This window comes from Camelus bactrianus, chromosome 9 (genome assembly GCF_048773025.1).
Source record: "Camelus bactrianus isolate YW-2024 breed Bactrian camel chromosome 9, ASM4877302v1, whole genome shotgun sequence".
NCBI classification, from domain to species: Eukaryota; Metazoa; Chordata; class Mammalia; order Artiodactyla; family Camelidae; genus Camelus; species Camelus bactrianus.
The window spans coordinates 72,839,020-72,866,844 of record NC_133547.1 but is presented as its reverse complement, the minus strand read 5'-3'; the positions used below and the strand labels follow the sequence as shown (position 1 = coordinate 72,866,844).

The 27,825-nt window shown below is 32.6% G+C and overlaps 1 protein-coding gene across 12 annotated transcripts in view; it reads left to right on the top strand.

The window, feature by feature from the left end:
- The window catches only part of CHD9 (chromodomain helicase DNA binding protein 9), a 209,076-nt gene that overhangs the window by 86,823 nt on the left and 94,428 nt on the right, over window positions 1–27,825 (top strand). The gene's annotated exons all lie outside the window — the stretch shown is intronic.

Here is a 27,825-nt window from a genome sequence, read left to right as displayed (position 1 = left end):
AAATCTATGCCTACCCTATAGTCATGAAGATTTTTTCTTATATTTTCATGTAGAAGTTTATGTTTTCCTTAAAAGTTTGTAGAAATCACTGTTGAAGCCATCTGGGCCTGAACTTATATTTTGGGAAATGTTTTTAATTACAAGTTTAATTTCTTAAATAGGCGTATGTCTCTTATGCTATTTATGTGTGAGTGAGCTTTTGGTAGTTTGTGCTTTTCAAGATACTTCTCTGAGAATTTCATCTAAGTTGTCAATTTTATTGTCATAACATTTTCTTTATTATTTCAATGTCTACAGTAGTTTGTAGAGTGCACTTCTGATAATGGTAATTAATATCTTCTCTTTTTTTTGCTTATCATTGTGGTAGAGAATTATCAATTTTATGGAGTTTCATTGATTTTCTCTTGTTTCTTGCTTTATATTTCACTGGTATCTGCTATTTTTATTTTCTTTCTTTTGCTTACTTTGGGTTTAGTTTACTCTTTTTTAAAGGTGAAAATTGGGATCATTGATGGAGCTCTTCTGATCTAGATGTTTGATACTATACATTTCCCATTGAGTGTTGTTTTAGCTGCATCTCACATTTTTATTGTTTCATTTTTATTCAGTTTCAAAGCTTTTGAATTCTGCCTTTGATTTCTTATTTGACCTGTGAGTTATTTAGAAGTGTGTTTATTTAATTTATAAGTATTTGAATATTTTTTCAGATACCTTTCTGATACTGATTTCTAATTTAACTTCATTGTGATCAGAGAAAATGTTTATGTTTTGAACTTGTTTACATTTATATAGATTTGGTCTATACCTTACTTTCGAGCTTTACATTTATTCTTTGCTCTGATACCTCCTTTGTTTGATATTGATATTGTCACTTCTGTTTTCTGTTTGTTTTAGCATGGCATGTCTTTTTCTATCCTTTTACTTTTAAACTATTTGTGTTTTTATATTTAAAGTGGCTTTCTTGTAGGCAACACAAAATTGATTCTTCTCTTTTTTATCTAGTTTAACAATCTATTTTATAATGAAGCTGATTAAACCATTTACATATAATGTGATTAATTATATTGGTGTGTTTAAACCTACCATCTTGCTGTTAATTTTTTTAACTGAAGTATGGTCAGTTACAGTGTATCAATTTCTGGTGTATAGCATAATGTCCCAGTCGTGCATATATATACATCTATTCATTTTCATACTCTTTTTCATTAGAAGTTATTACAAGATATTGAATATAGTTCCTTGTGCTATACAGAAGAAATCTGTTTTTTATCTATTTTTATATATAGTGGTTAACATTTGGAAATCTCAAACTCCTAAATTTATCCCTTCCCACCACCTTTCCCCCAGTAACCGTAAGATTATTTACTCTTTTGGCAAGTCTGTTTCTGTTTTATAGATGAGTTCGTTATTGTCCTCTTTTTTCTTTTCTTCTTTTTGTTTTTCCGGATTCCACATATGAGTAGTATCATACGATATTTTTCTTTCTCTTCTGGATCTCCAGATCCATTCATATTGCTTCAAATAGCATTATTTCATTCTTTTCTATCACTGAGTAGTATTCCATTGTATAAATATACCACTTTTTAAAAAATTTTTTTTTCTTAGGAGGTAATGAAGTTTATTTCTTTAACAGAGGTACCAGGGATTGAACCCAGGACCTCATGCATACTAAGTAAGTACTCTACCAGTAAGCTAGACCCTCCCCCAACAATTTCTTTATTCAGTCATTTGTTGATGGACATTTAGGTTGCTTCCATGTCTTGGCTATTGTAAATAGTGCTGCTGTGAATATTGGGGTGCATGTATCTTTTCGAATTAGAGTTCCCTCCTGATATATGCCTAGGAGTGTGATTGCTGGATCATACGGTAAGTCTTTTTAGTTTTCTGAGGAATCTCCATACTGTTTTCCAAATGGAAAACTACATTCCCAACAGCAGTGTAGAAAGGTTCCCTTTTCAACACACCCTCTCTAGTGTTTATCCTTTGTGGACTTTTGCATGATGGCCATTCTGACTAGTGTGAGGTGATACCTCATTGTAGTTTTGATTTGCATTTCTCTGATAATTAGCATATTGAGCATTTTTCAGGTGCCTGTTGGCCATTTGTATGTCTTGCTATTAATTTTGTATGTCTTCCATCTATTCTTTGTTCCTCTTTCCCTTATTTTCTGCCTGTTTTTGGATTAACAGTAATTTTTATTATCTCACTTGTACCAGCCACAGTCCAATGTAGAGATAGAAACTACACAGTAATATGAGCAGGGAAATTTTAAATAATAATTATTAACTGACACAGGACTGGACTAATGTGAAACTGGCTACTAAAGCATAAATAAAATTTTAAAGAGCACAAAAGAGCAGATAAATGGAGCAGCCACTACCTCTATAATGGACAAAAAGTACTCAGGGAAAGAACAAATCTTGGACATGCCCTTCTCATCGGGGCTGCAATCCAGACCTCTTGGAGGTCATAACCACGGAGCACTGCATGTTAGAGAAGTTTGTTGCAGTGTCATGTTAGTGAGCCTTAGTGGGAATCTGTTCTTTTAGTTACAAGGGGATGATGCCTATAGACAGGTGTTATGAGTCAAAACTTGCTGTGAAGCTGCCTAAGAAGATATCATGGGAAGTTAACCATGGGGTGATTTTGTGTGCTGCTGGTTGCTGCATTCTTCTGTTCCCTGCTGAAGAGAACACACTGGAACCAGGAACTGAACCCTTCATCTTCCAGTAGTCTTCCAATGTCCCCTACTAACAAAGCTTAACATTATGCCACTGACAAAGGAAAAATGTGTACAAGTTTCAACTCCATTGTTGCAGAGCAAACAATGAAGTATAGATTTAAATCTGCGAGGTGATAAATTGACAACTGGCACACAAAGTAAACTTTTGTTGAGTTACTGTTTAGTACTCTTGGTTGTGTTATTTTAATAGTTGCTTTAAAATTAATAGTATACATCTTTAACCTAGTTTACCTTCATTTATAACATACCTCTTCACATATATTGTATGAATGATATGACAGTGTATTTCCTCCTCCCCTGCCACCACCACCCATTGGTGCTGACCTTTGTGCTTTTGTTGTTGAACTTTGTGCTTCTATATAAGTTGTTTTAAGCATGAGGGTAAATCTAGTTCCTGTTACTCCATCTTGGCCTTAATTGGAAGACTTACAACACCATTTAATGATGGTATAATAATTTATAATGCAGAAGTACCATAATTTATTTGACCAGTTTATTTTTCTTGGATAGTACGATGAATATCTTTATAGATAAATTATTGTGTGTAACTATGATTAGACAGAGTCCTAGAAAATTAAGGTAAATGTACAAACTTTCCTGTGAAGATTATATAATTATGAATAAATATAAAAATATAAACATCTAATAAATACTGAGCAGTTATGTTCATGCCTTTACATTTTTTTTTTCATTTAATCTTCAGAACAATTCTGTGAGGTAGAACTTATCATCTACTCTTTTTACAGATACAGGCTTGAAGCATAGGATAGATAGTTAAATAGCTTGTTCAGTGTCATACACCTAGTCAGAGTAAGGATTCAAATACAGGCAGTTGGACTCTGAAGCCCACACTATCCTCTGTTGCTGTAGAGTATGGGAATACTGAAACAGGAAGTGACCTGTATATCAGTTTCTTATTGCTGCTGTAACAAATTACCACATATTTGATATCTTCAAACAACATGAATTTATTATCTTAACAATCCTGAAAGTCAGAAGTTCAAAAAGGATCTTATTTAGCTAAAATCAAGGTGTTGGCAGGGCTGTGCATTCCTTTCTAGAAATTCTAAGGGAGAATTCATTTTCTTGCCTTTGCCAGTTTATGGGGACTGCCCACATTCTGTGCAGCTCCCTTCTATCTTTAACTCCAGCAGTGGCCAATCAAGTCATTTTCTCATTGCATGACTCTCTTCTGCCTCTTTCTTCCACTTATAAGGAACCTTGTGATTATATTGGGCCCATGGACAATCTGGCATAGTCTTCCCCTATTTTAAGATCAGCTGATTAAAAACCTTAATTCTGTCTGCAATCTGAATTTTTGTTTGCCATGTAAATTAACGTAGTCACAGATTTGGGGGGTTAGAAAGTTGATTTGATGTCGTTTGGGGCCATTATTCTGCTTACCACAAGCCATGAGGCCAATTAGAAGATACTCCTTTAACTAAAGAGTGAATTGTCAAGGGCCTGTTTTATCACTTTATGACCTCATGTTATGAAAAACCTGTTTGAGTATCTTAGCCTTCTTATTTTTTTAAAATAGATTTAAATAGAAATAAATATTTTCTAAAATATTTTTTTTAGAACAGTTTCACATTTACAGCAGAATTGAGCAGAAAATACAGCCCTCCCCACCCACACACATATACTCCCCTACCCTCAGCATCCCTTATCAGTGTTTTTCTGCTCAGTCTCTTCACTCTGCTTCTCATGCTAGGAATCATCTAGTGATCTATACTATGATGATTTAGAGTTGGACTGTTTGAAACGTGTGGTTTTAGGCTTCTCAATAATATGTATTTAAGTGATTTAAATAAATTCAGCAATTAAAAAAAATTTTTTTTCAATCATTCAACAGTTATTTAGTAAGCCCTTGTCCTAAAACAGGCATTGTGTTGGATACTTCTTATATGTCATCACATTTTATCCTCATAATAATCTTGCACTAATTATGGCATTTTAATTTGTAAATAAAAAAACAGATTCATGGTACCAGTTTATAAGTTATAGCCTAAGACTTAAATACAGATTTGAGAAAACTAGATATTGAGAAGATGAAAAAATTCATGATTTTGTAATACATAACCCAATATTTTACTTAATTGTTTTAATAATTATATAATATTGATTACAAAATAATTTTTTATCATTTCAAGTTAAACTCATAGCATCTTAGATATTATAGTGCTGTAGGGATCATCAGAAAAATGAGCTATTTATGAGGAAGAGGAATTAGTTTTCATTTCTGTTCCTGGCATTTATCATTTATTTCTCACTTTCAGTGTTGGATAATAAATCTTTTGCAGATGGGTTTTCAAATGTAAGTTTCTTTGGTAAAGTGGGAAAAGCACTGAATTTGTAGTGAGGAGAACTGGGTTCAAGTCCTAGACCTGATACTATCATATAAAGTAAATTTGTTTAATGATTCATTGCTAAAGATTTCTTTAATTTTTAGAACTAGGATCTTTAATTAATAATCAATTTTGAAAAATTTTATAGTCTTAGAAACTAAGGCACAGGTATAAAGTCTGTATAGCTTTTTAGTGGCAGAGATTCCCTGACTCTGTTTCCCTTTTAGTTTTTTCCCCTTGCATAACTGTCTCTAAACTCATTTTTTATGCAGGCTTGCCTCTAGTATTTGTGGGTCCCAAGGAAAGAGTACAAAAGAAAGCTCTTAAATTGTGTGTCAAACTATTTAAAAGTTGTAAATAAAGCCAATAAATTGCTAAATATGTTCTGTCCTTCTTTGACAAACAGAAGCTCTGGTTTGAATTTAAAATTTTTGGGCTCTGTGAGTTCTACATCCAAAATATGGCAGAAGTGGGTTCCATCCTGCATCTAGAGGGGCCTCATGAACACATGTGGACTTCTCAGTCTTCATATCCAAGCTCCATCTCCCTCTCCCCATCTCTTTGGCCTAACTATGCACATTACAGGCAGGATGTGTTCCTTGCCGTGAAGGAATTCCTTTAGAGAATAGACCCAGGTGGGCTCTGTAGGTAGATGTGAGACTGTTTTAGGTAGAGAATTCCTGCATATTTGGAGCATGTTCTAGAAAGAGGAGAGTGGTGGTACATCCTTTTGGCCCTGAGGAGAGGTGTGATGCTGGAAACAGACCCTCCAAATTGTGCGGCCCAAAGAAGGTGACAGTGTAAAGGGAGGTGTTTTCTTTATGAGCAGTGGTACAGATTTGTGAAGTTTGTTTGTGAGATCCGATAAATTAGTGAGGCGTGCAGTTAGCTAGCTTGTCTATGACCAGGAGAAAGATTTTTCTCTCTATGGAAGTCATTATCATTATCCATACATTGGGCTTTGAATATATCAATTCAAGTATTGTTGATTTGTGAAATACTTTTAAGAGTTTGTGGATAACTGTATAGTTTTAAAATTTTCTTAAAAACAAAGTTATCTGTGTTCTGGGGATTAAAGTAAAATTGTCCTATGAATATGTGTGTATGTTCCAGTGAGTTGTTAGTGTGGCAGTAGATCAGGCCAAGTTATTTTCTCTATTTTTCTAGTGAAAAATATTCAGTATCCAGAAAAATAAATAAAATGGGTTAATAAATGAAAGAATAGTAAATAAATGCCCTTTTATTTCAACAAAGTTGTTAACATTTTGCTGTATTTGCTTTATTTATATTTATATAAGTACATAGATTTTGTTGATTGGGGCTATATGATTTGAAAGTAAATTCTAGTCATCAGGAGATTTTTTTCCATGTAAATACTTAATCTTACATCTCCTAAGAATGAAGAGATAGATTTTTATACACAACCAATATCACACTGAAGATAATTAATAGTAACTCCACATTTCATGTAAAATCTAATTCTTTTCAAATTTTCCCAATTGTTAGGACAAATTACTTAATTTTTAAAAATCATTTTCACTTAAAACATCCTAATGAAATGTTTTAGCTCTCTAGTTTTGATCATGACTTGAGAATTAAAAATGTCCTGAAGTCTTTATTGTTATATCATTTAAAAAAAAATTACTAGTTGAACCGGGCATACGAATTTTGTATGTTTTCTAGTTGACAAGATGTCCTTTGAGGAGCAGTGGTCTGTAAACAGCTACGAGTTCCTCTCTGACATTTTTTTTAATTCATTACCTTACCTTTGCTTTAACATGCCTTCTAAATTTACTTTTTCCTTCAGGGAGAATCTTTGCTAAAACTGGGATAAATTAAAGGGATTTGCATAATCTGAGGAAGACAAGTGAGTTGCTACGATCTCTTTTAGATTTCTTTTATCTTGAGGGAAGAGAAGAATGAGGGAGATTATAAATATTTTAAAATTGTTTCAGTGATATATTAAGGGGAAACATAGATGACAGTACTTTTGGTAAGGAGAAACCATCTATACTTACTGAAATGTAGAGAAAGGGATATACTGGTAACTTCTTACAGCCACTTTGTAATCTTTTACCTGTTTTTGTCCTGTTCAGTATCTTTTAATTTTTGATACTGTTGTTCATCACTTTGTCTGGAATCTGTTTCTGTGGATTCAAGGACACTACAAAGTCTTAAAGTGCTTATTATTTCTCTAATTTATTGGGTGTTTTTTTTTTTTTCCTCTTGCCCTACAAAAGCAGGTTCTCCAGGATTCTGGCCAAAGCTCTCTTGTGTTTTCACTCTATATTTTCTACTTCATTTATCCTGTAATGTCCCATACCTCATCCATCAATTTGTAGCATACACTCTCAAAATATGTGTCTTCTGAAATCTAGTTTTACATTTTTCAACTGAATGCAGATTTCTTCACCTAAAGTAGTTTCACTGCCTGTGCTTTGTCCCTCTTTAACACCAGATTAATCTGGTGTAGGCTTTAGTATGGTTTGTCCCTGCCCAAAGTCTTCACTTGGCCTGGCATTAAGTCCTCACACATGGCACCCATCTAACTTCCCAAATCTTTTCTAACTGCTGTATCACCATTTATTAAAATGAAGACATTTGCCTTTCTTTTAAATAACAATCTAACCGCAAATTACTAACTACACACTTTTAGTTCCATACCTATCTCTTTTAGTGACTGATAGATGTAAGATTAAATAGGATAATCTTGTAAAGAGCTTAGAAAATAGACACTCAAAAAATATTAGCTGGTTATCACACTATGCACTGCTTGGATTAGCTTATTTTAATACTGGAAACAGTATTATGTATTTGGTACCAATATTGTCCACACTTTATGGATGAGGGTACTAAAGTTTGGAAAGATTAACAAACTTGCCCAAAGTTACATGGCTGTTAAGTAGCAGAAAGGTGTTTTAAACCCAAGGCTGCCTAACTCCAAAGTCACTATTTTGTTTTATTGTGAATGTTTAATTGTACAGTATTTTTAACATAGAGAAAATAAGCTAACACTCATGAAATGAGATTAAATAGATACTAATATTTGGCCTAATTGACTTCAAATCTCTGTCTTTTAAATAAACAATTATATATATAACTATTCCTCTCTTCCTCATTCCTTCCTAGATGTTTATGGATACAGACCTCTGTGATGAAATTACAGAAACATATACTGAAAAGATACATGACAAAGTCAGATTAGTGGTTTGCTCTAGAAAGAGAAAGGAATGGGACTGGGGATTTCAGTGGTTTTCAAGTATGTTTTATTTTTCCAAATCTAAAAAAACCAGACTTGAAACAAGCATTACATTTGTTAAACCTTGATTGTGGGTTTAGGGGTGTTTGCATAATACTTCTATACACTTTTGTCTTTTTGCACAGTTATGTTTTTTAAAAAGTACCAACATACAGATTAATGTTGATTTGAGGCTTAGTCTAGAAACTGATATTTTTAAATAGGTACATCATTTTGATCTTAATAGCTTTAAAAAAGTATTATGTAGTAGAAGGATGGTTTTTGAGAGTGCTGTTGAAAAGACTATATTCATAAAGCAAATAGAAAGTTAGCTAATAAGTAGTTTCATGTATATGTACATATAGTCATACATTCATACATATATTTAAAATACTTAATCTTACTGGGGATTTATAATTCTACGTAATAAATTTTAACGAAAAGTAGGTAGGTCTTTTAATACATTTAATGCTTTATTAATAGAATTAGGGACATGTATGTGTGAAATCTCACAAAAAATAAATCTTTTTCATTTAATTAGGCTAGATTTCTTCTTTATAGCTCAAATTATGTGTATTTATCAAGTATTGAAGTCTGATTGATGAAAGTTTTTTAAAACGTTAGAAATCTGAAAAAAAAATTGGCTCACCTAGAACATAAGGAACTTTGACTCAAATATACTATGACAATGACAACACAAATTGTATTAAACCCCAGTGAAGAAACCTTATCAATACTCATTTCCCAGACACTGTCAGTTGCTGTGAAAATGTCTCCAAAAGATTATCCTCTGAAGTTACAGAAAGTCAGACTAACCAAGAATAAAATTAATCAATAAAAACAAAGTGAAGACTTTTAAATTCATCAGATTTTTTACAGTAAAAGCAACTGTACATTGTAATGATAGTGTACATGCTTAATTAATCATCCATAGTAAAATAATTTTTTTACTACTTTTAACTAGAGACACCAGTCCTCAACAACTTTTTCAGGATTATTACTATCAACTAAAGGAATTAAATAGTGCTTGAGATGTTAACTCATCCAGTATCACACTGAGATACTAAGCTTGTTTTAAAACATGTAAGAAAAAATTTTAAGGAAGCATTTTGTCTTGCTGACATTAAACCCAATTTAACACTCAAAAGTATATCTGAGCTACTATTAAAAAACTTAGTTTACATAGTAAATGGTAAAAAAAGACATGTATTATTTTAGTTTTAATCTTTTCTAGTAATAACATTGGTCTGCTCATTCCTGTAACTAAGTTTCATATAATCATTCCAGTTTTTGCTTAAGTATATCATATGAATTACTGCATGACAATAATTACTGTTTCTAAAAAGTTTTAACATAAGTACAATTTATTTATCTCTACTTTCAGCAAAAAATTAAAATTCTAAAGTAGAAACTTAAATTGTAGTTCTCATACCCATTAGAGATACCTGTTTCAATAACCATATAATTATTAGTAAATATCACAATGATGCTCATCTTGAGATGTCCAGATATGAGAGGAAAAATAAAAAAGACTATTTTTAAAGGTTGAAAAGATGAGAAAAGTAGAAATGAATATTTTAAATGTTTATATATATTATAAACTTTCAGGAATGTGATATATAGTTTACTAAATCAGTATTGTAAGCTCCTGGTTACTATTTTGGCAAACTTAGAAAATACATAATGGTGTATTTATGCAGAAGAAATTAATGTCAGTGTTTTGTTCAGTCTACTTAATTTTACCATATACTTGGTAAGTTAAAACTTTTAATTTTAGATAGTTTATGTGGAAAGGCCCTATGGGTGAAAGTTTCTTTTAATTAACAGGGGAATTGTTTCATATTTAAGTGATTAATTAAGTAAAGGAATATACTAGGAAAAAGAAAAATGGCTATTTAAATGACCATAACAATATTTTGTGTGAGTCACAATGTAAATTCAGTGAAACTTTGTAATACTCAAGAAAGCACTTGGAATAAAGTTGTTTTACTTCCATAGAATTCATTATTTAAAAAAAAAAGCTGTATTGAAATATAATTACATATTGTATAGTCTACCCACTTAGATATGCAAGTCAGTAATTTTTAGTAAGTTCACAGAATTGTCAAACTAGTACAGTCAATTTTAGAACATGTTCATCACTCCCAAGAGAAACCCCATACCCATTAATGGTGCTTCTTATTTCTTCCTACCACTACAAGCCCTAGGCATCCACCAATCTGCTATGGAGTCTGGACATTTCAGATAAATGGAATCATACAATATGTGGTCCTTTGTTCTGGGCTTTTAAAATTTATCATAATGTTTTCAAAGTCCATCTGTGTTATAGCATGTATTGGTACTTCATTTTTTTTTTTTTTTTTTTTTTTGCTGTTGCTGCCAATATTACGTTGTATGGCTGTGCTACATTTTATTTACCGATTCATTAAGTGATGGATATTTAAGTTTTTACTTTTTGGGAATTTTGAATAAATACTACAAACATTCATGTACAAGATTCCATTTCTCTTGGGTATATACCTGGGAGTGAAATTGCTGGGTCGTAATTCTGTGTTTAGCCTTTTGAGTAACTTTCAGATTGTTTTCCAATGCAGCTGCACCATTTTACATTTCCACAAGCAGTGTATGAGGGATCAGATTTCTCCATACTTGTCAACACTTGATCTTATCTGACTTTGGTTATAGTCATTCTGCTAGGTGTGAAGTGCTACCTCATTGTGGTTGTGATCTGCATTTCCCTGATGGCTAAAGATGTTGAACATCTTGTATGGGCTTATTGGCCGTTTACGTATCTTCTTATGGAGAAATGCTTATTCAGATCTTTTGCCAATTTTCAAACTTGGTTATTTAGTCATTTTATCATTGAGTTGTAGGAATTCTTTATTGTAGCTATAAATTCCTTATCAGGTACCATTTACAAATGTTTTCTTAGGATTTAAAAATTATAATCATGTCATGTATATATATTCTGCTTATAAATGTAGTTTTGCTTCTTGCCTTCCAATCTGTATGCTTCCCCCCTCCCCTCCCCAATTGGCCTGGCTAGCATCTCTAGTACAATGTTGAATACAAGTGGCATCCTTCTCTTGTTCCTGATCTTAGGGAAAGCATTCAGTCTTTTATCATTAAGCCTGGTATTGGCTGCAGGTTTTTTTGTAGATGCCCATTATTAGGGGTGGACTTTCTGTTCTACTCCAAGTTTGTTGAATGATTTTTATCATAAGATGTTGATCTTTGTCAGATGCTTTTCTGTGTCAGTTAATATGACCATGTGGTTTTAATTCTTTGTTTTGTTGATATATCATGTTACATTAATTGATTGGTTTTCAGATATTAAATTAACCTTGCACTGATAGGATAAATGTTTATATTTTAAATATATAAATGTTTTATATATTTTATATTTATATATAACTATAACTAACTTTAACTATATATATATATATATATATATATATATATAGTTGAGGATATTTTTGTTTATATTGATAAGGAATATTGGTCTGTAGTTTAATTCGCTATTTATACCAGTGTTTGCTTTTTTGGGTTTCAGTATGTCATCTTGGATGATTGCATTAAACTGAACAATTTGTAAAATATTTTTACATCCTTTGTCAGAATATAGTGCATTTGTAGTCACTGCAGTTTATTCCATGTCTTATAGGATGATGGATAGGAGAGGTATAAGTATAAATTCATTTTAATTTAAATACTTAGGATTGATAAAATGATTGAAAATTAATATTGATGGTATATTGTGACCTATATTCAGTTAAGTATTTTTATTTTTGTATTTGTATTACAGGGATATACTTTAATATTAAATTTTTCATTCCCTTACCCTCTTATTTAAAATACTTCTCAAAGTGCCATATTGAACTGTGGTTTATATGTCCTCCCTACATGTGTGAGCGTGCATGCATGCACGCTCACACACACACAATTAGAATAGAGCCAACAAATTTCTGGTACACGTTGGTCCCCAAGCTCTTTCTTACGGCTTCCTTCCAATATAGAAGGATAAATTGCTGATTAAATCCCTCTATTGCTGACAAAGATTATATAGCAGTTTATGGCTTTCTATCCTAAGGGGGTGTGGTAGTATGGAGATGGGTGGGGACAAACCTAATTTCTTTCTCAACTCTTAAAAACATTTTGTCCTTAAAAAAGAAAGGTTTTTAAAAGATACAAGAGTTATTGTCATCTACACTAAGAATCAAAGGCTTTTCTTAGTTTTGCCCTATCCAGTCCATTCAAAGTCATTTACTACTATTCTCTATGGACTTCTCAGAGTGAGCTTTTAATAAATTATACTTTATCGTAATGTTCCAAGGAGGGTAAAACACAGGCAGCATCTCAGAACCTTATATGAATATGAATGTTTTAATATTTCACAATTTCTTGGACTATAGCTTGTGAAATGCCAGTCTGCAAATCTTACTTCAGTTGTTATGCTTTTGCTCACTCTTAGCTCACTCCTTTGAATATCTTCTCATTATCTTTTCATTGTAGAAATTAACTTATTCTTAGGCAACACAGATCAAGCTTCCTTTTCCTCTGTAGTCCATATTGGTTTAGCTGTTCCCTCAAACATGTGATTATTGTTTTCTTCCTTTTTTATATGTGAAATGTGATGTAGATATAGCTATATAATTTCTGCAATAAGGATATCAACTTTTTTTGTAGACAGCATTTAATCTCATATTTCTTACTTGTTCTCCATAGTCTATTGTTGAACATATTACCTGTATGTAATATGTTCTTAGCAAGTATTTTCTAAATTGGGTATCTACTACTAGCCAATAGACTAGCATAAATTAGAGAAATTAGGATAATATAATCTAATTTGCATTTGTAGTGAAGTAATTAAAACTAATTAAAGAAGAAGAATTGTTAAATACATAATTCAGGGTAAAATTAATCCTGTTACATTTGTGATTAGTTGGTAAGTACATTTTAAAATTGACTTTATTCAGGCATAATTTACATATGATAAAATATATCCATTTTGAGTGTAATCTGATGGTTTTTGACAGTGTATGCACCTGTATAGTCATTACCACAATCAAGGCATAGAACGTTTCCATATCCCCCAAAGTTTCCTTTTCCTTCCATGCAGGCAGTCATTCTCTCATCCTTGGCCCCAAGCAGTCACTGATCTGCTGTCACTATCAAATTAGTTTTGTTTGTCTTAGATTACATATAAATGGAATCATATGGTATATATTCTTTTGTGTCAGGCTCTTTTCACACTGCATAGTATTTTTGGAATTTATCCATGTTATTTAATGTATTAGTAGTTTTGTTTTTTAGATATAATTTAAAATAGTAAAAAAAAAAAAAACAAACACTGTTTTTACTGCAGTTCTGACAAGTATATGTGAGTACCACCACTGATAAAGATGCAGAATGATTCCATATCCCTCCAAAATTCCCTCATCCTCTTTTGTAGCAACCCCTCCCTCAACCACCAGCTGCTGGCAACCACTGATTTGTGCCCTTATATTTTGTTTTGTTTTTCGAAACTGTCATATAAATAAAATTATACATTAGGTATATTTTTGAGTCAGGCTTCTTTTACTCAGCACAGTGCATATGTGATTCAGTTATGTAGTGTGAGTCAGTAGTTTGTTCCTTTTTATGGATGACTGGCATTCCACTTTATGAATGTACCACAATTAGTCCATTTACCTATTGATAGACATTTGGGTTGTTTCTCATTTTTGGCTATTGTGAATAAGGTTTCTGTGAACATTTGAATTCAGTTTTTTGTATACATGTGTTTTCATTTTGAGGGGATAAATATAAAGGTAATGAGGTTGCTGAGTTGAATGTGTGTTTAACTTCATTAAAAAATACTGAACTGTTTTCAAAAGTGGATTTGTACCATTTTACATTCTCACCTGCAGTGTACGAGGTCCAGGTGCTCACTCCTCTTCAGTTTTTGGTATCGTCAGTTTTTTAAATTTTAGCCACTTGATTGGGTGCATATTGTATCCCATTATAGTTTTAATTTGTATTTTCCTGGTGGATAATGACACTCCGCATCTTTTCATGGGCTTGTTTTCCAAAAATGCGTATCTTCTTTTGTGAAGAATCTGTTGAAGTCTTTTGCACAACCAGACATGAAAGAGATCAGTGACTCTAATGTTGCTAAGACCTACCTGGCAAAGAGTTATGTGTGTGTGTTTATGTAGTATTATATTTGGACAGGGGAGGAAGGATGGGATAGGAGTTATAAGACACAAATCGTTTATAGAAGATGTCTAATTAGTTCTGTTGTATTAATGAGGTCCAGCCACATATAATATAGACTCCTGAAAGCAGATGAGTGAGAAAAGAGAATACAGAAATCTAGGAATAGGCACTATGTAGAGACTTAGTTAACAGTCATAGGACAAGGCTTCAAGGACAGGTACTGGGATTAAGGAAAAGGAATCATGACATTAACTTAGATTTAAAATCTGGTGGTATTAGTTTCTTAATATGGGAATTGGAGCCAAAAGAACATTAATCTTTTTTAAAATGCAAGTTTATTGAGATATAATTTATATCTAGTAAAATTCACCTTTTTTAGTGTACAGTTCTGTGGGTTTTGACAAACATGCACATTGTGTAATTACACTACAATCAAGATAAATAGTTTTGCAGTAACCCCCAAAACATTCTATGATGCTTCTTTGTAGTCAGCCTTTCCCTCAACCCTAGATCCTGGTAACCATTGTTTCATTTTCTTTCCTTATAGTTTTACATTTTTGAAAATATTGTATAAATAGAATCATATATCATGTTGCTTTATTAGTCTGGCTTCTTCCACTTAGCATAATGCATTTTTTGTTGTATATATCAGTAGTATGTTCTTCCATGTTACTGAGTAGTATACCATCAAATGAATGAACCAAAGATTGTGTATGAATTTATCAGTTAAAGGACGTTTGGGTTGTTAGCAGGCTTTGACATTTATGAGTAAAGCCTTTGTGAACATTTGTTTACAGTTTTTTGTGTTACCATATATTTTCATTTCTCTTGCATAAATATATCAGAGTGGAATTGCCAGGGGTCATACATTAAATGCATGTTTAACTTTATGAAAAACTACCACCTGTTTTCCAAAGTGGCAGTACCTTTGCATTTCCACCAGGAGTGTATGAGTTTCGATTGCTCTCTTTCTTCCTCTCCAGCACTTAGTATTGTTACTTTTTTTTTAACCATTCAAATAGACATAAGGTGGTATCTCATGTGGTTTGAATTTGCATTTCCCTGATATATAACAATGTGATGAGCATCTTTTTTGTGTGTTGATTTGCCATCCATTTATCATTGTTTGGCAAAGTGTCTGCCAAAAATTTGGCCCATTTTTAAAATTGAAATATTTGCTTTTGTATTACAGAGTTTTGACACTTCTTTATATCAGAAAGTTAATCTTTATCATAATAGTTAATACTAACATTTACTGAGTGCTTATTGTATGTCAAATACTGTTCTAAGATTTTTAGAACTGTCTCATTCAAATTCACAGCAGTCTTCTTAGGTTAGATACTATGATTATCCTCGTTGCATAGATGTTGCAACTGTACCAAACACTGGCTAAGTTTTAGAGATGCAGATTGAATATGACCTTGACTTGTAAATAACTACAATATGTTATGGTGAATATAGCAGTAAAATTACATGTTGTAAAAAGGAAGTGATATCTACAGTGAGTTTTGAATAGGCTTTTGCTCAGATACCTTTTGGAGAAAGGACACTCTGAACAACTAGAACACTAAATTCAAAATTATTGGTATAATTTGTTTTTTTTAAAAAACTGAAAGTAGTTCAGTATTGCTGGAATATAAAGTAAAACAGGTATTTGAAAATTGGAGATATAACTGGAGAGAGAGATGATCATGTTTTTCAGAAACATCAACCTAAAATGAGTACAGACCTAAACTGTCTATTTCAGTTTTGTATCCTTCACATTTTGATTGTGTGTTTTAAAAAACTTCCTTTCCTTCAGCTCCTACCTTCCCACACCACTAATAACATTGGTTGAAGTAACTCTCAGATGTCTTTGAGCATTTTATAGATTTCTCCTGGTATTAGAGGAAATATGTAATACTATATTTCCCTTTTATTGCTTTCTTTCTGGATGAAAAATGTGAAATATGCTAATATAATAAAGAAAAATAATTGTTTTTAGTGTCATTGCATTAAAACAGATAGTCTTTTCTTAAATATCTTGATTGATGGATTGTTCTTTACTCAGGTTAATGATAATATTAAATAATCTTCAGTTTGAGAGTTACAATCTTTTAATGTAAATTTTGTTGACATTGTTGACATATAACACACAGAAAAGTGCAAAAGTTATAATGAACAGTTTGGTAAATTTTCAGAGAGTAAACATCATCTACTTAGCCAATATCCAGATCAAGAAATATAATGTTTTCACAGTCCTAGAAATCTCCTCAGGCCTCCTCCTAGTCAATGCTTGCCTCACCCTAAGGATACTCACCATTCTGATGTATAGCTTCATAGAGTAGTTTTGCCTGTTATTGAACTTTGTATGAATTTATGTTGAGTACCCAAGGGTGAAATTGTTCAATTATAGAGTATGTGAATGTAGTGACAAAGTAACCACATATTTAGTAGCTTAAAACAGCACCCATTTATAATCTCGCAGTTTCCTTGGGTCAAGTGTTTGGGCACTGCTTAGCTGGCTTCTCTGCTCAAGGTCTCACAAGACTACAACCAACGAGTCCATTGGGGCTGTGATCTCATCTGAGGCTCACGGTCCTCATCTATGCTCATGGGATTGTTGGCCAGAATTCATTTCCTTGCAGCTGTAGAATTCATAGCAACTTGTTCCTTCAAGGCCAGAAGGAGAATACATCTGAGCTCAGGAAAGGCCTAAGCTCTCTTTCTTTAATTAAACTTTTTATTTTGAGATAAAGTGTAGATTTGTATGCAGTTGTAAAAAATAGTACAGAGAGATCCAGTGTATTCTTTATCCAGTTTTTTTTTTGTCATATGGATGTTCTCCTGTGTACAGATTTTTTTTTGAAAGGCTTTTGTATAGGAGTATTTAAGGAAGCAGTTTTCTCAGTCCAGATTTCCTATCAGTAGGCCTTTGGTAGAATGGAATCATTACCACAATTAATTTTATACATCTTACAAAAAGTTAAAAGTCTTCTCAGTTTGCCAGCGTTCAAAGTTAGTTATCAGACCAAGATCTCTTTATTTTCTTATCAAACTTTTCTTATCATTGAAGAGTATTACTCCAAGTTAGCCAAACTGCAAAGTTAACACAGTCCCAAGACTGCTCTCACTTCTGACAGCAACTGCAAATTCTGGAGATTCCCACAACTACCCTTGGTTTCAGGAATAGGCTAGCAGTGCTTTAAGAACTCACTGAAAACTGTTATACTTGTGGCTACAGTTTATTACAGGGGAGGTTAAGGTTAAAATTAGCCAAAGGGAAGGATGCATAGGGCAGTCTTGGAGGGTTTCAAACACAAAGCTCTCCCCATAGAGTCAGGTCTCAGGATCGATACGTGACAATATCTGTGGTGTATTGTCAGTCAGGGAAGCTCATCCGAGCTTCAGTGTCAGAGTTTTTATTGGAGCTCCATTAGATATAACTTACTGATTAATTGTTTGCCCAATGTGGTCAATTCCATCCTCCAGGTTGACTAATACCAGGTGACTCAAAACCCCCTACCCTTAAGTAAAAGTCTGGGTTGAACTCTCCCATGACATGAAATGAAGTATTCATTAATCTCTTAGAACAGTGTTTTTCAAAAATACTGACTAGGACTCAGCATAGCTTTTGAATGTTTATGAACATGTGTATATAGAGGTGTGTATATTAAGATGTAACCAGTATTTCTCAAAACACTGTTCTGCTTTATTTATAAAGAATGTTAATGGCTATCCACTGAATTGATGACTCATAATGAGATTTCAGTTCATAGTTCATGGACACTGATTTAGATAATCAGACCATCAAGAATAATGATGGCTCATTGCTAGAAGGAACCAGCTTAAAACTGTAGGACCTGAACAAATAAGACCTGAAGAGGAATTGAGGTGTACTTCCATGGGGTGGTCTCCAGATGTACAGACTGGGAAGTATAGTGTAGTTAGTACAAATGTTATCCAATAGGGAAACTTCTTGTTAAGATATAGAAACCAGTTGGCTGATTCTTTTGCTTTGTAGCTAATTTCTTAAACCTGCTTGGGATAATTTTGTTCATCTTTCCTCAGATTTTTGCACTGCTAGTTCTTTCTTTTCATTTAGATGTCAGTACAAATGGCCTCCTCAGTTAAACTTCCCTTGAGTCCATTCTAAAATAGTTACCCTATCACTTTTATTCATATCATCTTATTTTCATTCTTTGTATAGCCCTTACCCTTACCTGATGTTTCTTGGTTTATTTTATTTTTTTTCTATTTGCTTATCTTCTTTAAAATGTTAGCTACATTAGAGCAGGAACTTTGTCTGGTTTACTATTCCCAGTACTTACAACAGTATGTCTGGCAGGTAGTATGTACTCAAATAACATCTTGAATGAGTGATCTAGTTTGTGTTCCTCTTAAACCCAAAACAAAATACATTTCTCTTGGTGAGACTAGAGTATACTGTAATTATCACCTCCCCTGTTCATTATACCACATTTCTGTTTGTGCAGTCGAAGCTTTTGGCAAGCTTATTATATCATACACTCATTTAGTTTATAGTGAGCTAAAATTCCCTGGTATTTTTTACACGAGCTGCTATTAAGGCATGTACCATTTATTTTCTACTTCAGTTGTATGTGTGTGTGTGTGAGTATGTGTGTGTGTGTGAGTATGTGTGTGTGGGGGGGTGGACATGCAAGCAAGCAAGTGAGCATGCCCATTTATAGATTCAGCCTCATAAGTTTTTTTTTTTAATCAGCATTTTTGAGTATGATCTAAGGGAGATGTTAATTAAGAATTAATAGTTAACAGGGAAAAGAGGGAGAGAAGGGATAAATTTGGGAGTTTGAGATTTGCAAATGTTCGCCACTATATATTTCCTTTTTTAAAATTTTTAAATAAAGATTTCTTTCGTTTGGGGGGGTAATTAAGTTTATTTATTTATTTTAATTTTTTTTTAAATTTTTAATGGAGGTACTGGGAATTAAACCCAGGACCTTGTACATGCTAAGCATGCACTCTACCACTGAGCTATACCCTCCCCCCTATGTTAGCCACTATATATAAAAAAAGATTTAAAAAAAAAACAGATTTCTTCTGTATAGCACAGGGAACTATATTCAATATCTTGTAGTAACCATTAATGTAGAAGAGTACGAAAACAAATATATGCGTGTATATGCATGACTGGGACATTGTGCTGTACACCAGAAATTGACACATTGTAACTACTTTAATTTAAAAAAAAAAACACAAACTAATGGTAGAGTTGCAGAAGAGATTTTAAGCTGAAGTGAAAGGCCAGTAGGAACCCAGAAGATTAACCAGATGTCACCAGTTCACAAATTTAAACTGAAAATACTCATTTATAGGAGATTAGTACAGGTTGAGGAAGTAGATTCTGTTGGACAAATTTTGGAAGAGCTCAGCTGATATACACAGGTTTGCTTCTTCCTGTTCTTAAATGAAATATAGCATGATTTCCCCTAGGTTCAGACCCAACATTGGAGTTATATCCTTTCTTGTCTAAATATTATTCTCTTTGGAACTTAGTGTAGAAATATAATAATACTTGAGGAGTTATGTTCTCTATCATCTATCCCCTCCTCATTCCCTAGTTCTCCTTTCTTATCCTTCTCACCCTCACACACGGTGCCCCCAAGATCCTAACCCTCTTGTTCAAAACAGCCAATGGAGCATTTTTAATTGCCTTTTGTCACTTATCAAACCTAAAGTCTTTGTGGACTCCCCAGCAGTATTCTTACAGGTCAGTGCCTCTCATATTCTTCTTAATTCTATCTTTTGTGGCCTACTTTTTGGCCATCCATTGAAATCTGTAAGGCTACAACCAATATTTTTAGATACACTACATTTGTTGTTGTTATAATCATTTTTTTTTTTTTTTTGAGTTGTTGGGATTTCATTTTTGAGTCCTGACTTGCTGAACTATGTTTCCTAACTTTACTGATCTATTCTCTTGTAAGTTTCAGGCCATATAATGATACTTCTTTCTTTTAACATCAAAAGGCCTACAGTTGTGACATAACAACTACTATGCCTAGACCTGTCATGGACACCAAAAGGTCATGTTTAGTTTTTTCTTGTGGTTCCCATCACTTCTGCTTCCACAAATGATATTTTTCTTGTGGTCAAAGTTACATCCAGAGTTGTAGTTTTTCTCATTACCCTTTGCATTCTTCAAGATGAAATTTAATATGATGAAATTAACTATACTTTCTAATTTCTAAAATACTTTCGACTTTTTATATATAGCTACTGTTAAACATGTGATTTTCTTCTGCCTAAAACTGTAAATCAGGTTTAAATACCTTATTTTAACATTTTTCCTTATTGCAAATGTATTCATAGTAGCCTCCTGTTACCATCATTTTTATTTATATTAATAATTGCTTGAGTGTTCAAATAGTTTTTTAGAAATTACTTCAGAATTCTGAAAATTAATTTTCATATTATTTATGAAAGTGATATTTATATAAAATATTTTAATTTTTATTAGTGTTTTGATTAATTTTGAATTATTGTATGGAAAGTGCTTTAAATTTTCTGCTCCTGACAAAACTCACTCTAGTTTTTCTTTCTCCTTCTCATATATTCAAGAAGGCTACTGACTTCTGTAGCCAGTAGACATAGTCAAGTTTCCAATTCCACTGTAGCCTGCCAGTTTCCCTTTATTTATTTAAGAAAAGTCTTTGATGCTCACTGAATCTACTTCGTTTCTTCTTATATACTTTTAATCTACTCTTGTATGGCTTCCACCTCAACCATTTCATTAAACTCTTCTTGCCTTAAGCCTGGAATATCTTACAGTCCCAGAAAGGAAGTATTCAAAATATGATGGTGGTAAAGAGGACTCAGGAACCAACTTGAAGGAGCTTTAAATGGCCAAAGCTGGGACAATTTGAACAATAAAAATAATCGTAATATCAGATTATAACTCATAGAATAAAATAAATAGTCATGAGTCTATACCAATATAAATAATTGAATGAATAAATGAATGAATGAATAAATAAGGAGAAGAGACAGCTTTTGTTTATAGTAGAATTCCAATTGAAAATGTGATAGGAATGATGGAAATGAAAAGTTTCCATCAGACAAATAACCACAATAATAATTATTGCAGCAGGAAACATCAATACATGCTAAAATTACTAGGCAAATATATATAAGCAAGCTATTTGCATAGTCTGATAAGATACTTATTGATTATAAAAGGAGAAATTTACAGTAGAAGAGTCATAGCAGACACTACTTTACCCAGGGGATCAAAGTTAACATCACCAGTTATAGGACAGACTGACATCACTGTACCCCCTGATGATAATGCACTGAGGTGGGCACAATATCATATTATAGCAATAACAATAATACCTAACATTTCTGAGTATTTGTGTGCTAGGCACCATACTAAGCAGTTTACAAGCATTATCTGTTAGGCACACAACAGTCATAGAAGGTGGACACTGTTATTATCTCCATTTTACAGGTGAGGAAGCTGAGGCCCAAGAAAATGATGAAACTGGGAACAAGGGCTGGCTGACTCCAAAGTCCTTTACTTTAATCACATTATGCTGAGAATAGCTTTTAATGTCATTGGTAATTTATGGACTGATGAATTCAATATACTTAATGTTGTCAGTAAGTGAGGTATATTTTAGTATAACTTAATAACACTTGTGAAAATCTAACCCATTATTTTTCTGTCTTCATTTATTATCATTCTTCCACATGCATCTAGTTTTCTTGTCATGCCAAACTACTTGTTATTCCCAGAATATAGCTGTTTAAATTTCTTTATTACATAACGTTTCAAGTGCATACCGAAGTAGAGTGTCCATCACCCAGCTACAGTAGCCATCAATTTATAGGCAATGTTTCATTTTTTAAGACCTTCTGACTAACATACCACCCCCTCTAGGGATTATTTTGAAATATATCTCAATCATATTACTTCATCTGTAAATATTTCAGTTTATATCTCTAAAAGACAAGGATTTTGAGGAGTGTGGTATAGCTCAGTGGTAGAGTGTGTGCTTAGCAAGCCTAAGGTCCTGGTTTCAGTCCCCAGAATCTCCATCAAAAATAAATAAATAAATAAAAGCCCAGTTGCCTCCCCCCAAGATAAAATTTTTAAAATGACAAAGATTTTTGCCTTTATAACACAACTGCAAAATCGGTTTCATACCTAAAAATAACTAATTCCTTTATAATCAAATACCCAATCAAAACTGAAGTTCCCTAGTAGTTTAATAAACAGTTTTAGTTGACTTTTTCAGATTTATATCAAAACAAAAGCCACACATTGCATTCAGTTGATAAGTATTTTAAGTGTCTTTCTTTTCTTTTTTCTTTCTTTCTTTCTTTTTTTTTTTTTTTATTTTGGCATTCCATTTAGTCTTAAGTCTCTTTTGATCTTTGTGGTTCTCCTTCTTTGTTTTCTTATCATTTCTTTGCTGAAGAAACTGAGTCATTTGTTTACTACATTCTGGTTTTGCTGATTACATTCCCATGGTATGCTCTAACATGTTTTTCTCTTTCTGTATTTCCTATAAGTCATATAATAAATTTTTATTTTTAAAAAACAACTTTAATGAATATCTACTATTTGCCTGAACTGCTATGTGGATGATTAAAATAAAGGGAATACTTTTAATAGTAGTATCTTATCAATGTAAAATTTAGGATTTACGACACTAAATAAAGGAATGTCATGGTTAGCGAAAAGTAGAAAATTGGATACTACTACAAGTCACAAGATGAAAATAAGCCTTTTAATTTGTGGATTTAAATTTAACATGGGATAGGGGAGGGTATATAGCTCAGTGGTAGAGTGCATGATGTCCTGGATTCAATCCCCAGTACTTCCATTAAAAAAATAATAAACCTAATTACCTACCCCCTCAAAAACAAACAAACAAATTTAACATGAGGGTTCACAGATATGAAGAAAGCAAAATAAAATAATTGCTTCATATCCATCAAAAACTGAAAACAAATTAACTCAGAAGATTTTGACAGATAATCATTTATTCCTGGATCACTTCCCCCTGCCTCCATCTTTTCTCTCTCTTATTTTTTTAGAAACACAAATTTATTTTTTTTCATTAGTGTTTTTTGCTGCTTTATTGAGGCCATTTTATTTTATTTGGGGGGAAGGGTAATTAGGTTTATTTATTTATTTATTAATGCAGGTATTGGACATTGAACCCAGGACCTTGTGCGTGCTAAGTGAACACTTTACCACTGAACTGTATTCCCTCCCCCACCTCTTCTCTTTAAAAACTAGTCTTTTTTGGTACCTGTGGCAAAATGTTATATGTAATAAATGTAAAAGAAGTCAGCACACTAATGTTTGATACATATTACTAAAATTAACTGCAAATTTGTTTTTAGAGCTTGGTTTAATATAAATATTTAAGTAAATAATTATATGACTCTTCCTTTAAAAAAAGATATTAAAAACTAGCACACTGGCTTACTGTAAACAACGTAAAGAACTAGAATGCCTTCTAAGTTAGCTTTACAATATCAAATTATTCTCAGATAACTTAGTTTCCTTCCTTTTGACAGCAGAGCTTTTTTAACTCTTTCTTCCTGGCTTCCATGACAGCATTCTTTCCTGATACGCATCCTCCCATTCTTGTATTTTTTACTTTTTATTTTCCTTCTTTAACTCCTCTTCATCTGCTAGCTCTTTATAAAAAAACTTGGTGTTTTGGGTTTTCACTATTGCTCCTCTTCTGTTATTTTGCATTTTCTCTCTAGGCAGTAAAACTCATTCTTGCTTTAGGCTTGCTATCTCTAATTCTGTTTTATATTCTCTTCCATTCAAAGCTCCATTCACCTAGTCCTCCAGGTCTGAAGCCTGAGAGTCCTCTCTCCTGAGAAAAGGTGGAAGATTTTTAGCTGATACATAGTTTTATCTATGTTGTTGAGAATTCCTTGTTCTGTGTTTCATTATTACTAAGGAATTATATGTTTTATTGTGAGACCTTTTATTCCTTCATACTGTTTTTAAAATGTGTAAAGTAAAACTTTAATATATATATATATATAAAAGTATATATATTAATTATATATATATAGTTATTAAAACTTTCTAATTTTGTAAGAGGTAGCATTCATAAAGGTTAGACACCATTATTTTTCATTCTGTTCTATTACATTTTTTTAGTGCTAGTCTGTACCTACTAAATAAATATCATGGCTTGCAATTAGGTCATGACCTATGGTTTGAAAAACACTCATACTATAAATCCTTGAGTTTCTCCAATATTGAAATGTGACATCTAGGGTCTCCCATATATTCCTCCAGTTACTATCAAAATAATTGATATATCACATCTGATATCACCTTTATATTTTACTATGATTTGTTTTTCTTATAAATATTTGGATATGTTATTAATATTTGGGTATGTTATTAATATATGTGCCTTCTTTCTTTTATGTATTTTTTTCCTCATTTAGCATACAGGTTCTTGGGGAGCAAGCCTTTTGCTTTTATTTTAACATTTCGTTTTATTTTAAAATTTTTATTTATTTAATCTTTTTAGGGAGAGGAGGTGATTAAGTTTATTCATCTGTTTATTTAATGGAGGTACTGGGCTTAAACCCGGGACCTCATGCATGCTAGGCATGCAATCTACCACTGAGCTATACCCTCCCCCCTATTTTAACATTTTAAATAACTTACACTTTAAAGCTGTGATAAACCTACAGAGAAATCACAAGTGAAATACAAAGAAATACTTTTACTTGGTGAAGAATTGGAGAGTAGATTGCAAACCTGATGTTCCATCACCCCCAAAGACTTGATATATATTTATTACAGATAAGGAAGGATATTTTCCTATATACTCCATAACAAGTGGGAAATTAATACAGCAGGAGCTATTGGGACTGAGAGGGGGAAAACGAAACACAATTAAGTTGACTTGACAGGATTTGCTGACTGCTTATGTAGGGGAGAAAGAGAAATAACACTGAGAAATGTCACTATTAACTACCCTTTTGTATGTTTGTGTCTATGTGTGAATTGGGAAATTACTTATATCAAAAATGTTTAGGTAGGGAGGGTATACCTCAAGTGGTAGAGCTCATGCTTAGCATGCATGAGATCCTAGGTTCAATCTCCAGGACCTCCATTAAAAAAGTAATTAAATAAATAAACCTAATTACCTCTCCCTCCACTCCCCCACCTCAAAATAAAATAAAATAGAGCAGGGCTCAGCAAACGTTTAAAAAAAAAATGTTTAGTTACTTAATACCTCAGTGTTGCTGTTCTACGGGAATATAGTTTAAAAATATTGTATGCTAATAACAAAAGAAATATTTGATCACAGATTCTCTATTGTTGTCTCCTATTAAGATTTATTGTTAAATAATTGGGATTTTGAGTCAAGTAATGAGATCTTTTAAAAAGTTTTATAAGAGAAGTGAGATATTTTGGAAGTCATCCTGGGTTCTGAGGATAGTGTCAGTGAGTTAAGGATACTGAAAGAAAACAGCAAGAGCGTCCACATCTTCTACTCCAGCCCTAACCTCTGCGGATCCAGTCCCAAATTTCCAGTTACTAAAATTTTCCATTTCAAACTTAGTGTGAATAGAATTAAACTTATTACACACACATACATACCCTTTCTCAACTAGATTTCCTGTTTCTTTTACCTTCTCCTGCACCAGTGCTTAGTCTAGAAAGCAGGTATTGACTCTTCCTGTTCCTCAGCCATACCCAATCCATATCTAATTGATTCCTACATCTTGGAAAGGGCGCTGGAAAAAACTGAATTTTGTTCTTGCTTTATTACCAGTATCTCTGTAATTTTGAGAAAGTCAATTTATTTTCTTCTGTGTTCAAATTAATCTCTGTTAAGTTGTGGTACTTGAACCAAATATGGTATAACATGGTGGTTAAGAGCATGGTTTCCATAATGAGGCTCTCTGCATATTCATCCTTGCTTATTCAGTAGCTGTAGGATCTTGGGCAAGTTATTTCTCTGTGCTTCAGTGTCCTTAGCTATAAAGTGAGGATAACAGTAGTACATATCTCACAGAGTTGTTTTATATTGTTGAATTAATATACAGTTGACCTTTGAATGATGAGAAGTTAGAGACTCAGTGAAAGAGTCGGTCCTCCATGTATGTGATTCCTCCATATCCATGGTTCTACATCCTTGGATGAAACCAACTATGGATTTTGTAGCATTTTAATATTTATTATTGAAAAAAAATCTGCATATAAGTGGACCCACACAGTTTAAACCCATGTTGCTCAAGGGTCATCTGTAAATGTCATATTAGGGATAGTGCCTGGAACATAGTAAGGACTAAGTGTTAGCTCTTATTATTATTGCTATATTATGATTTTTTTAATTATTAAAAAATTGTTTGCTTTCTTAGGTCTATTCTATCATTTTGCAATATTCTCTAAAAATGTCTCTTCCATTTGCTACTCCTCTCCATTATCACTATTACCCTATTATTATTCAAGATTAAATTCATTATTACATGTAGGATGCTTAGAATAACACCTGTCACCTAATAATCACTTAGTAAGTGTAAGCCCTCATTATTGGTTACTGTGATTTTTACATAGATGACCTCTTCAGTCAGTAAGATTGTTTTCTTTCATTAGTGGTCCTGTGCCTTTAATTTCCTCTCCTGCTGTTAAGATTGGTATTTTCTAAGACACTTCATATAATGTTGCTCCGTTTGGAGGCCTTTTATACCCAAAAAGAAAAAAACTGAAAATAGATTCTTTGATAGAGATAACAGATGACTTGCCAAGACCAATTGAGAAAATGGTATTAATAAAAGAGCTAAACTTGAATTCTGAAGCAGTGAAAATTTTACTTTAGGTATTTAAGGTCATTGTTTACTAAAATAGTCTCAAATATTTTATACATAAAAAATGGTATTAATGATCAAATTCAGGAGGACTTGCTGCATATTTTTTTTTAACAGGGGAGTAAAACTAAAATTTTACCCCCAAAACTCAACAGTTCAGTTGAAACAGAATGTGAGGAGTAAAGGGCAGGGATGTTTTAACAGTTTTTTTTACGTTAGGAAAATAAATTAATCTATTTACCCAGGTTTAAATAAGGAAAAAATTTAAGTATGGTTAGTTATTCTTTATAGACAGTTCTCATCTATTCATTTCAAAATCTTAAGCTTCTTTTCAGAATTTAAATGAAAATATCTTTATTTCTCTATTTAAAAAATAACATTGTTAGCTTTTTGTTAGAAGCGTAAAGAGACGTTACTAATTCTTAAAGAGAAGTCACTTGTTATGTGTTCATTTGCATGACCTC